Source organism: Carassius auratus, unplaced genomic scaffold, assembly GCF_003368295.1.
Source record: "Carassius auratus strain Wakin unplaced genomic scaffold, ASM336829v1 scaf_tig00009860, whole genome shotgun sequence".
Classification (NCBI taxonomy): domain Eukaryota; kingdom Metazoa; phylum Chordata; class Actinopteri; order Cypriniformes; family Cyprinidae; genus Carassius; species Carassius auratus.
The window spans coordinates 209,518-223,500 of NW_020524083.1; the positions used below are offsets into that span (position 1 = coordinate 209,518).

The following is a 13,983-nucleotide window of genomic DNA, read 5'->3' on the forward strand; positions in this document are numbered from 1 at the left end:
CATAATAACTCGTTATTTCGACTTATTATGTCGTTATTTCGACTTATTAAGTCGTTATTTCGACTTATTATGTCGTTATTTCGACATAAGTCTCATTATGTTAAGGCTTGTGTTAAGTTCAGTATGAGCCACTAGAGGGCAGAATAAGACCGCGAATCAAAGAACGCATTGTAGTTATGTTGACCTACGGTTAAGCACTTTTACAGGTGGGTGCTCCAAAATCCCAGAAGTTTATCATTGGAAATTGCATTCATCCCAGGCATATGCATTAATTTCAGGCTAACATATATTGAGGTGAAATTTATGTAGCCCATAAATGCAATATTACCGTAAAAGTTTGCCATAAATACACTAGGTATAGGCGTTTATTCTATGTAGTTTTCATAACACTGGATATTCTACTAATTCATACTTTTCTAATACATTGCCTAATGGGCAATTAACTTATTTAATAAGTACATATTTTGTGCTAATTGCTAGTATTGTATGGGGTCAGAATTGTTGCATTATTCCAAATAAATAGATTATTATCCATAAATAAATGTAACGAGATTCACAAAAATATATCAAATTCACAAATAAATGTAAAGAGTTTCACAAAAAAATATAAAACGCACAAATAAATAAAATGAGATTTGCAAATAAAAAAATATATATTTACAAATGTGTTTAATGTCACAAACACAACTCTACCTGGCATTTATTTGTGCACCGCTGTCTGTGCATTTGTAAATTACTGCACGCATTTGTGGATCGCTTCCTGTGCATTTGTGGATTTGAAACACTTCACTTCTAGCGTCGACGTGCAGATAAATCCACAAATAAGTGGACTCCACCCACCGTCTACTTAACCCAATCAGACAACGCCCATGTTGCACTGACCAATCGCAGCACGCTCTCTCTCCAACCAATCACGTTTGGCCTAACAACCAGGGCGGGATCAGACACATGAACGCGAGTCACTCGCTACAGTCTCTTCAACATGGCCGATCAAGAGGAGTAAAGACAGGTGAGTGATGCTAACACAGTAATTAACTGACGTTTTACCAGGTTCTTGATATGTCATCATTTGTCATAACTAGTGAGGTAGTTTGACAATTTACACCATGATTTAATAAGTTATTATTTGCTCTCAAGCACCATTTCGAAGACTGTCGCATTTGTCTGCCACATACATCAAGGGTGTCTTAATTCTAAAATGGACCATTATTCATTGTGAGGTGTAAATTGTTGTAATTTCTTTACTTTTGAATTTCTTTACTTGTGGCCTACAAAATGCGACCTCCTTGAGAAAGCAGCCATCGAAACAGTCAGCGGATTTATTTTACATTTAGAATTACTGAATTAGTTTATTAGATTAAATAAACTATTACTTAACATTGAGTGCAAGATGAAGAATATGTGAAGCTGCGGGTAGATTCGATGTGCGCCTGTAGTAAGGTTGCCAACTGCCCTAATTATACAGATATACGTTTGGGGTAAGATCTTCCACTGCATATTACATGAGACTCGGTTTTATTCCCCCTTGTCACCCCCCGCAGTGGCATCGTCTCAGATACTACGAGTATGTGTGAACTGAGGGTCATAAGCTGTTGTTACGTTACCTGGAATGCATGACATGTTAATTGAAATTAACTGTCGAAAAGAACCAGTTTTCGAAAAAAGAACCCGACTTCCCATCACTAGTGAAAAGTTGGCTTTCCTCATTATTATGTTCCCTTGTATATAACTGGAACGGTTACTCCATGCACCTTTAAACTACAGTCTGTTCAGTTAAATATTTGGCTGCAGTTTGTGTTTACTTACTGTTTGTTCAGGGCCTTTCTGCACAAGGTGAAAGTGCTGCTCGGGCATTAGTGCAGATCATCGCCAGGGATCTGACACCAGGGCCAAGCCGCTCCACTAATTACTATTATATATAATGCTCATTACTGTAGTAACATCCAAAATAAAACTATAACGTTATTTGTAATTTAACTAGTGTTTCCCAGTTTTCTACCTCTCTGGTGTTTTCTGAACCCATCCGTCCGTCTGTGTTATTAATTTTTTTTTTTTTAAAGGTAATTAAATGACCACTTGGTCATGTAGCATGTTACATTTAAAAATATTGTTGGAATATTGGCTATCTGCTAAAAATAAAAAAATCTAAAGTACTGTGCTGTATTTACCAATTAGACTAATATTTCATTGTGAACAAGGTTTATTTCATTGATCAAAATGTTCTGTGTTTGTTATTATGCATTTTAGGACAGTGAGGCAGCAAATGACAGACTAATCCACTTTCTGAAGCTTGGATTACCCCAGGAAAACATCAGTAACATTTTAGGTGTCACTCATACAACTATCGTTCGTTGGATGAGAGAATGTGTTTGGCCAGAGAGAGAATCCAATAATTAACCCTGAGGTAATTATTTCTTCTTACAATGCTTTATTGGTTTTGCTCTGTTAGATTAACCCCCCATATTTAAAATGATTTATTTGTTTACCTTTAGATGGAATATTCAGACTCAATGGCAGTTGAACAAGATGGTGGAGATGCTGACCATGTTCACTTTGCAGTCAACGTGCCTGTAATTCACAGGCCACAACTCACAAATGAGCAAATTGACCCACTGCAAGTGTCTGATTCATTTGGAGTAGATGTATACCTCAAGACTCTCACATATGTACAGACTTTGATTGAATAAAGGGATATTTGAAGGTTTATTTCTGCTGCTCTAATTTTGACAGCAAGGTTGTAAATGTGTATATATAGTTGTATCTTAAGTAAAACTTGTGGAAACAACCTTTTAAGACATGTAAAATAATTAAATTTATTTTAAAATGTTATTGAAGTACTTTATTTATTATTATTACTTGTACATAGAAAAAAAAATTACATAGAACCAGTGTCCAGAATTAAATGAGTCCAAATCCAGTGGAGGATGTGTTAGCACAAGCTTGCAATGTAGATGCAAAGTTATCCATTGTGGTTATTTCATCTGGTATCATCAGGGTCCTGCTGCAGGTAGAAGCCTTGAAGTATCTTCCATTCCAAACATTTACCTGGAGATTCTTGGATGGGACTTCCCATCCAGTCCAAAATGATGTAAGCTTTTGTAGCTGGTCTGTAGTAACTGTGTGGAAAAATAATCAGAAGATGCATACAAACAACTCTTAACATTTTATGGAAGGTTGTATGCATTAAAACTGTCAAACTGCAATGAGTCTTAGAATGAGAAGTTTGAAAAATACTTTTTACAGGATTTATATTGTAATTAAGCCATTTATAATACATATTAAAACAATAAATATGGCTAATTTGATTTGCAAAGTATTAATAAAAAATATAATCTTAAGAACATCTAAGTGTACTCAACTGTGCTCTTTTGAGACACCATAAACTAAAATGTGCTTTTAATATACTACCTCTATTTAAAACAATATGTATTTAGTTACCACTTGTAGTACAAGAAGTTCAGTTGGACTATAAGTGGTAACTAAATACATGTTATTAATACTTCCAATCATAGTAACCTGAACGACATACCAATTTTTCCTCAAATGTGCTTTATAATAAATTACAATAAATCTATGAACAGGCTGTGGTCATGTCATGCATTCCAGGTAACGTAACAACAGCTTATGACCCTCAGTTCACACATACTCGTAGTATCTGAGACGATGCCACTGCGGGGGGTGACAAGGGGGAATAAAACCGAGTCTCATGTAATATGCAGTGGAAGATCTTACCCCAAACGTATATCTGTATAATTAGGGCAGTTGGCAACCTTACTACAGGCGCACATCGAATCTACCCACAGCTTCACATATTCTTCATCTTGCACTCAATATTAAGTAATAGTTTATTTAATCTAATAAACTAATTCAGTAATTCTAAATGTAAAATAAATCCGCTGACTGTTTCGATGGCTGCTTTCTCAAGGAGGTCGCATTTTGTAGGCCACAAGTAAAGAAATTCAAAAGTAAAGAAATTACAACAATTTACACCTCACAATGAATAATGGTCCATTTTAGAATTAAAACACCCTTGATGTATGTGGCAGACAAATGCGACAGTCTTCGAAATGGTGCTTGAGAGCAAATAATAACTTATTAAATCATGGTGTAAATTGTCAAACTACCTCACTAGTTATGACAAATGATGACATATCAAGAACCTGGTAAAACTTCAGTTAATTACTGTGTTAGCATCACTCACCTGTCTTTACTCCTCTTGATCGGCCATGTTGAAGAGACTGTAGCGAGTGACTCGCGTTCATGTGTCTGATCCCGCCCTGGTTGTTAGGCAAAACGTGATTGGTTGGAGAGAGAGCGTGCTGCGATTGGTCAGTGCAACATGGGCGTTGTCTGATTGGGTTAAGTAGACGGTGGGTGGAGTCCACTTATTTGTGGATTTATCTGCACGTCGACGCTAGAAAGTGAAGCGTTTCAAATCCACAAATGCACAGGAAGCGATCCACAAATGCGTGCAGTAATTTACAAATGCACAGACAGCGGTGCACAAATAAATGCCAGGTAGAGTTGTGTTTGTGACATTAAACACATTTGTAAATATATATTTTTTTATTTGCAAATCTCATTTTATTTATTTGTGCGTTTTATATTTTTTTGTGAAACTCTTTACATTTATTTGTGAATTTGATATATTTTTGTGAATCTCGTTACATTTATTTATGGATAATAATCTATTTATTTGGAATAATGCAACAATTCTGACCCCATACAATACTAGCAATTAGCACAAAATATGTACTTATTAAATAAGTTAATTGCCCATTAGGCAATGTATTAGAAAAGTATGAATTAGTAGAATATCCAGTGTTATGAAAACTACATAGAATAAACGCCTATACCTAGTGTATTTATGGCAAACTTTTACGGTAATATTGCATTTATGGGCTACATAAATTTCACCTCAATATATGTTAGCCTGAAATTAATGCATATGCCTGGGATGAATGCAATTTCCAATGATAAACTTCTGGGATTTTGGAGCACCCACCTGTAAAAGTGCTTAACCGTAGGTCAACATAACTACAATGCGTTCTTTGATTCGCGGTCTTATTCTGCCCTCTAGTGGCTCATACTGAACTTAACACAAGCCTTAACATAATGAGACTTATGTCGAAATAACGACATAATAAGTCGAAATAACGACTTAATAAGTCGAAATAACGACTTAATAAGTCGAAATAACGACATAATAAGTCGAAATAACGACATAATAAGTCAAAATAACGACTTAATAAGTCAAAATAACAACTTAATAAGTCAAAATAACGACTTAATAACTCGAAATAACGACTTAATAAGTCGAAATAACGACTTAATAACTCGAAATAACGACTTAATAAGTCGAAATAACGACTTAATAAGTCGAAATAACGAGTTATTATGTCGAAATAACGACTTAATAACTCGAAATAACGACTTAATAAGTCGAAATAACGAGTTATTATGTCGAAATAACGACTTAATAACTCGAAATAACGAGATAAGTTTCCTTTTTTTTTTTCTCCACCATGCGGTTCAGGGCTTCCGTACTTACGCACGAAACTAACGCGTTAAGTTACAAATTTCAGGAAAAAAGTAATTGGAGTACTCTAACGCGTTACCCACAACACTGGTGGAGTGCACAGCATTTTTGGTAACTTTCGGCATAGCTCCACATCCGAACATGCACGAGTTCAGGGTGATTCTAGTTGACCATGCACGTCTGTGCCGGCATTTGTGTGAAACAGAAGCAGTTTAATGGGAAGTTCAAACTCCATCAGGTACTTTTTTGACATAAAAGTTTTTTTTTTTTTTTTTTTGTGGGGGAGTTCGCATAGATTCTCCAAGGCTTCTTATTTGAAGTAGCTATGTTTTATTTTTATTGTATAAAATAGAATAAGAATTCATTATATTAATATCATATATATTAATTATACACTATTTGCTTACAGTTGTCTTTGATGCAAAATACAGCCAGTAGTTTAAGATTGTTTTAAGTTTGTACATAAATAAATGATTAATTCATCAACTCATTCATCACAAGACTTGTACTGGCAAATGACTTCTTCTCAAAGGTAATTCCTGATGGTTTTAGAGGACAATTACTCCCCGTCGCTCCCCTGTTGTTTCAAAGAATATTACAATGGCGAACATAACAACTATAAAAGCCTCATCTGTTTGGGAGGGTGTGCTCGCAGTCAGCGGAGCAAGGTGAAAGTATAAGTCCCGCACAACTTTGTTTGTTGTCGTCTTCTAAATAATGCCATGAGTGGGGCTTAAGGAAGTGACGTTGCCTACATCTGCGCAGTGCGGGGGATATTTTCTTGGTACACTTTGGGCCCCTTAGTACCAACTGAGCATTGTTTAAATGCCACAACCTACCTGAGTATTGTTACTTACAGCATTATAATGCACCATGTCACAAAGCTCAAATCATCTCAGACTGGTTTCTTAACAACGAGTTCACTTTACACAAATGGCCTCCATGGTCACCAGATCTCAATCCAATAGAGCAGCTTTGGCATTTGGTGGAACGGGAGATTTGCATCATGGATGTAAAGCCAACAAATCTGCAGCAACTGCGTGATGCTATCATGTCAATATGGACTAAAATCTCTGAGGAATGTTTACAACACCTTGTTGAATCTATGTATGGTCAAACCCGGTACCCGGTACGAGATGTACCTAATAAAGTGGCAAGTGAGTGTATATGTTTATGAAATTCTTGATTAATTTAAGGAAAAACATATAATAAATAAATAATCAGATAAGCCATGCTTGAGGAACAAGGGCAGCTTGGGCAACAGTAGAGAGACTGTGTCAATCCTTTGCCAGCAACAGGCATGCTGGGAGTAAACGTGTCCACCTGCCACTCATTTCTCCCTTCTCTGAGCACGACTGGCACACAGAGTCTCAGCTACACACATCCTAATGTGGGCCGACAAAGCCAAGACAGAAGCTACCAGATCACTTGCCACAACTGATGGTGATGCATTAGTGAGTACAATGTCACAGGCCGGAGCGGACCACCAATTCAACGGGTCTCGCTCCTCCCTCTAACTTCCACCTCGAGGAGGTCCCACAACACCCCAATGAATGGACGGACAACCAAGATTAAAATGTAACAATTTTATTTGCTTAAAAGTTTGGGGAAAGGGGTAAGGGAACTTTAAAACTAATGATGACTCGAACTATTCTTTATCCACAAATACGGATTCCAGTCTCAAGAACACTCCTCTTCAGCCCTTCCTCGACAACACTCCACTTCAGCCCTTAATTTCCCGCCGACTCCACTCCAGGTGAGTTTAAAGCAAGAGCTAGGCAGTTGACGTGCAGGGGTTCTAGCTCTCAGGTAAATACAGAGTTCAATACACAGGTGAGTATTCACAGGGCTAAGCTGTTAGCGTGCAGGGGTTCTAGCTCTCAAGTAAGTAGAGTGTTCCATACACAGGTAAGTATTCAAAGGGCTGGGCTGTTAGCGTGCAGGGGTTCTAGCTCTCAAGTAAGTACAGTGTTCAATACACAGGTGGGTATTCACAGGGCTGGGCTGTTGGCGTGCAGAGGTTCTAGCTCTCAGGTATGTACAGCGTTCAATACACAGGTAAGTATTCACAGGGCTGGGCTGTTAGCATGCAGGGGTTCTAGCTCTCAGGTAAATACAGTGTTCGATACACAGGTGGGTATTCACAGGGCTGGGCTGTTAGCGTGCAGGGGTTCTAGCTCTCAGGTAAGTACAGTGTTCGATACACAGGTAAGTATTCACAGGGCTGGGCTGTTAGCGTGCAGGGGTTCTAGCTCTCAGGTAAATACAGTGTTCGATACACAGGTGGGTATTCACAGGGCTGGGCTGTTAGCGTGCAGGGGTTCTAGCTCTCAGGTAAGTACAGTGTTCGATAAACAGGTAAGTATTCACAGGGCTGAGCTGTTAGCGTGCAGGGGTTCTAGCTCTCAATGTAAGTACAGTGTTCCATACACAGGTGGGTATTCACAGGGCTGAGCTGTTAGCGTGCAGGGGTTCTAGCTCTCAATGTAAGTACAGTGTTCCATACACAGGTGGGTATTCACAGGGCTGAGCTGTTAGCGTGCAGGGGTTCTAGCTCTCAATGTAAGTACAGTGTTCCATACACAGGTGGGTATTCACAGGGCTGAGCTGTTAACGTGCAGGAGTTCTAGCTCTCAAGTAAGTACAGTGTTCAATACACAGGTGAGTATTCACGGGGCTGGGCTGTTAATGCGCTACTCACCACTGAAGATATTCAGAGGTCTGTATTCCAAGCAGATACGGGTTTAGTCGATGACTGACGGCTGGTGGGCCTTACAGGTGAAACTGCAAACAATACTGGGCTTCCCGCCCAGCTTGACAAGGGGCCACACGGGGGAGGATCGGCTGTTGTCCTTCGCTTCCCTCGTCAAATAAACAGCACAGACGACACGCACAAGGCCGGTGGTTGCCGACAGGGCCAAGGACACAACGTCACATGGATAAAAAAAAGGATAAGGCTTTGATTTAAAAGCTTACAGGGATTGCTGCGTGGGCAACGACATCCAACCTCCTCCAAAGGCGCCTCCAACACGTCCGAGCTCCAGCTTACTTAAGGTAAAGACTGTGGTTGCCACCAATACACTACTCCTCTCCGTCAGGCCTCTTCCTACGACCAGGGACACAACCACGGACAAACACCACACACCACCAAGGCACTACAATTCTTCTCGTGTGTACACTTCAATATAGCAACACTCACCACACTCCACACACTCAGTGAAAGAAGATCGGTGGTGTATTCCCGTTTCGGGCTCAGAGTCCTGACAGGGCGGGTCAGATGGACAAAGGCAGGAGGGCAGACCACAGCAGGCAGATATATCGTACACCGGAGTCTCTCCGTCTTTCCCAGCGATCTCCAACGCAAGGCACTACTATCAACACTGAGTAAACACACAAGCACTGAGGATTATCAGATCAACACAAGAGGGGGGGGGGGATTTTCCACTGCTACGGAGAGATATGCAGTCGGAATCCTTTCTTAAAGGCGGTTAATCTCCCTCCACATCCGTCATTCACTCTCCACAATATACAAGAAATGTTCGTAAAGTCTTCACCCACCAGTGCACAGTGTTGTCCTCTCCCAACACGAATTCAATGATCTCCTTTACTCAGGGGCCTTCCAAACGTAGGATCGCTCCTTCAACTCAATCCACAATAAGAGGTAAACACAACATACAAAAGATCGATCACTTAACTTCCTCCGCACTTCCAATATCCATTTTCCTTGGATTCTCCGTTGCAGCCCGTAAATCGCAACATCCACGCCACACCAGCCACTTCCGTATCCCGTGGAACAACAGCAGAACAAAAACCTCCTCCTGTTCATAAACCAGCCCCTTTTATATCACTGCATCCTTCCCGATCCTCCAATCGGCATCCAACACGTCCTCTTCCCACACCTGACATGTATTTTGGATAATTTCCCCACCTTGGGCCAACCGGAACAGAACTTATGTTTCACTTAAATTGGTCCGGGCGGAAATATTTCCCACACTACAGTTCCGCCCGGATTAGTCACCCAGTGACATCCTCCCCCGCCAAATCGTTCTAGTCCCTAGAACGTGGTTGTTCAACCCAATCCCCATACCTCTCGGGGGGCCGTCCTTGGTTCTCTCGTTGGGACCGTCTAGGTGGTGATCCGGGGTCCAGTCCCCTTGGTTCAGCCTCTGGGAGCCTCGGAACTATGGCCCATGCTTGCAACGGCGGAGCGCACACAGTCGGAGCTGGTAATGCCTCTAGGGGAGGTCTAGGGTAGTTCGGGCATGGCCGAATCAAGTTGCGATGTAATACCCGTTCTGGTCCAGCCTTCCCCTCAGGTCGAAGTACATAGACCGGCTGCCCCAGCCGCTGCTGATGCTGCACCACATATGGAACAGACTCCCAACGGTCACTCAACTTCCCTTTCCCCTGTCGCCGGTTGTCCCGTACCAGCACTCTCTCTCCTGGTAACAACGGGGCTTCTCTGGCCGTCCGATCATATATCTGTTTGTTCTTAATTGCGGCAGCATTTATCCTCCCCGAGACTTGCTCATAGGCAGAGTGAAGGCGCTGGTGGTGGCATCTTACCCACTCGGTCAAACTCAAGGTCTCTTCCAACTTGGCCACCCCCAATACCAAGTCTGTCGGCAACCGCACATGTCTCCCGAACATCAGGTAGGTCGGAGCGTACCCCGTAGTGCTGTGGACGCTGTTGTTATAGGCCTGGACCAGTGCAGGAAGGTTACTCACCCAATCGTTCTGACGTTCCTGGTCCAGCGTACCCAGTAGGCTCAACAGAGTCTGGTTGAAGCGTTCGCAGCACCCATTCCCTTGGGGATGGTAGGGGGTAGTATGGGTCTTAGTACATCCATACACCCGACACAACTCCCTGATCACTCTGGACTCAAAGTTCGGCCCCTGGTCACTGTGCAAGAATTCTGGGCATCCGAAAGGCTGAATCACTGCCCTCCATAAAGCGGTGGCGGTCACGTTGGCTGTCTGATCCAAAGTCGGGATGGCCCAAGCATACTTGGTAAACAGGTCGGTGACCACCAAGATGTTTTGGTAGCGGTCCATGGGCCTGCCCAAGGTTAGATAATCCATGGCCAGGATATGCAACGGGGCCCTGGCCTGTATCGGAACCATCGGGGCCTTCACCTCCTTCCGAGCCTTAAACAGGGTACATCGAGGGCATGCTTGAATGAACAAACTCACAGCGGCCTCCATCCCGGGCCAGTAGAAATGTCGCCGCAGAAGCGACAACGTCCTCTCATTCCCCTGATGCCCCAATTGTGTATGGTAGGCCTCTAACAAAGCCTGCACCTGGCCCCCTGGCACCAACACCTGGCGGACCTCCTCTCCCGACTTCGGGTCTTTAATCGTCCTGCACATCACCCCATCTCTCAAGCCAAGGCGTGCCCACTGCCCCAACAACTTCCTCACCTTGTGAGTCTGGGCTCGCCATTCCACCTTCGTTGGCCCCCTCCTCCGTCTTAACCAATGACCTAGCATTCTCAAATCCTGGTCCTCCTCTTGACGCTCCCTCCATCGTTGCGGGTCCCAGCCCCAACTCACTGGCACAGCCTCCTGCGGAGCCCCCGGTACCTCTACAACCCCCACTGTCAGCCCTTCCTCCGGGCCTATCGGTAACTCTCGTTCACTCTCCATCTGATGTGCCTCCGGGAGTCTGGACAAGACGTCGGCATTTGTGTGCTCTCGGCCTGGCCGATATTGGATCTGGTAGTCGAAGTTGGCCAGCTGGGCCACCCATCTTTGCTCCACTGCCCCCAGCTTTGCCGTCTGTAAGTGGACCAAGGGGTTGTTATCTGTTATCACCTGTACTTTAGCACCCCATAAGTAATCTTTGAATTTTTCACTCAGGGCCCACTTCAAAGCCAGCAACTCCAGCTTAAATGAACTGTAATTCGAATCATTCCTCTCTGCCGGGTGGAGGCTTCGGCTAGCATAGGCGATCACTCGCTCTACCCCTTGCTGCTGCTGAGCTTTCACCGCCCCAAGCCCGAGGTTACTGGCGTCTGTGTACAAGATGAAAGGTTGTGAATAATCCGCATAGCCCAAGATTGGAGCCTGGAGCAGCTCTTGCTTCAGCCTTTGAAACGCCGATTCACACACCGGGCTCCAAGCAATGGAGGGAGACGCACGGCCGCGAGGACGCCCAGTCCCTGCCAACAGCTGATTCAAGGGTTTGGCAATTTTTGAAAAATCCTTGATGAATCGCCGATAGTATCCGACGAAGCCCAAAAAGGACCGAACTTGCCTCACGGTTTTCGGTGCCTCCCAGCCCTGCACAGCCGCCACCTTCTCGGGATCCACCGAGACCCCCGAGGCACTCACACAATGGCCCAGAAACTTCACCTCCTTCCTCAACAGGTGGCACTTCTCTGGCTGCAGCTTCAACCCATACTGCTCCATGGCCCGAAACACATCCTCCAGATGTCGCAGATGGGACTCAAAATCTGGGGAATAGACAATGACATCATCTAGATATACCAGCGTAGAGTCCACCAACTGGCCACCCAGACACCGCTGCATCAGCCGTTGGAACGTGGCCGGTGCATTACATAGGCCAAAGGGCATACGGTCCCACTCAAAAAGCCCAAAGGGAGTGGTGAAAGCAGTCTTCTCTCGGTCGACCCCCTCGACCTGGACTTGCCAATACCCACTCGCAAGATCCAAAGTGGAGTACCATACAGACCGTGTCAGGCTGGCAAGAGAGTCCTCTATCCGCGGCAGTGGAAAAGCATCTTTCTTTGTGACTTGATTTAATTTCCGATAGTCTACACAAAATCTCCAAGCTCCCGTCTTCTTCTGGACGAGGACAATCGGGGCCGCCCATGGGCTACTGCTCTCCCGGACAATCCCCTTGTCCAACATTCCCTGCAGCAGAGTACGAACCTCCGAATACAGAGTGGGTGGTACTGGACGGTATCTCTCACGACTAGGCAGGGCATCGCCAGTGGGGATCTGATGTTTCACTACACCGGTACAGCCATAGTCCTCATCATGTCTGGAGAACACATGTTGCCACTTGGTAAGGAGATCCTGCAATTGTTTACTCTGGCTTTCCTCTAGCCCTTCTCCCTGCAGGGACTCTCTGGTCAGGTGAACAGGCACCTCATTTCCGAGCTGTTCCAGGGATGAGTCCACCTGAGCCAAGGTCACTTCTACGACCGTAGGACACACCTGCCGGAAGCTGACTTCCCGGCCCTCTCGCACCTGGTGGGCATCCACCATGGTCACCAGGACCAACCGCTGGTGACGATGTAAATGGACAGGGTAAGGGTTCTCATTCCGTATCTTCACCGGGACTCGGCCTCGGCGAACCACTGCCAATCCATGGGCCACTGCTACACTCTGGCAGTCCATATGGGGCTCGACCAGCACCCAGCCTGACGACCCGCACTCGTGCGATGGTACTCTTGCCCAGACAATGGCCTCACTCCTTGCCGGTATAGATACTGCGTATCGGCAGGCAACCCGCCCGATACCTTCTTGACTCCCCCGTGCCTTGGCCATGTGTACCCGACGACAATCGGCCTCTATCCTTTCCCATTCTTGTCTTTCTGCCGGTGGTAGGGTCTTCTTAGGCCTAGCCTGAAACAACTCCTCCCAGCAGTCTGCAATTACGTTCATCCCCAACAGGGCTTTTTGGATTCCCAGGCAATGATCTCGGACAATAACGACCCCCTTCTGGGGCACAGTGATTCCATTAATCTCCAAATCTGTAACTAGATATCCGACATAGGGGATCTCCAGTCCATTAGCCCCCCGTAAGGTCAGCCAGGGTGCTTCTGTTCCCTGTACCTGGCTACCCTGAAACAGCTCCTTGGACAGGCTCTCTGAGACTAAGGTGACTTGAGACCCAGTGTCTACCAGACATCGTATCTTCACCCCACGGATCCGTACCTCTACCACTGGGCTATGCCCGATCAGCTGATTCCTGGGGGCGCTCATCCAATTTGGGTCACTCACAGAGGTCCCAGCCACTTGACCCACAGTGGCCGGCCGACCTAAAAATCCCCTTCGGAACCCCGTCGAGAGCCGCATTGGCGACTATAATGCCCTGGCTCACCACACCGATTACAAATGGGGCGTCCCTGTTCGTCCCACTGAAAACGGGCCCGGGCTTCCCGTACTGGACGTCTCTCCAGACCTCGTCTTCCCTCGGAATGCGACCGCTCCCGTGACATTGGTGGTAAGCGTTGGGGGCCTCGTCGCATCTCTTCTAGGAGGGTTTTAGATAACTCTGCCATCTGCTCTCGGACATCCTTCAAGAGCTCAGAACGTAAGGCCTGTTTCCAATCCCCTGTTCCAGAGGCAGCTGCCACTTCTCCACTCACTGCCGCACACACTGGGGAATCCACCACTCCCACCTGATCCGCTTCTAGGGCCAGAGCCTCGGCTCTCAGGTCTTCAAACGTCATAGCTGGGTCTCTACGAAATTG

General features: G+C 44.8%; 1 long non-coding RNA gene across 1 annotated transcript; it reads left to right on the top strand.

Moving 5' to 3' along the window:
• The first annotated feature begins 948 nt into the window (after window positions 1-948).
• LOC113072680 (uncharacterized) lies at window positions 949-2,829 on the top strand. The gene is made up of 3 exons (XR_003280329.1): window positions 949-1,009; window positions 2,248-2,404; window positions 2,493-2,829. It is a non-coding gene; the product is annotated as an uncharacterized LOC113072680 (long non-coding RNA).
• The last annotated feature ends 11,154 nt before the right edge of the window (window positions 2,830-13,983 follow it).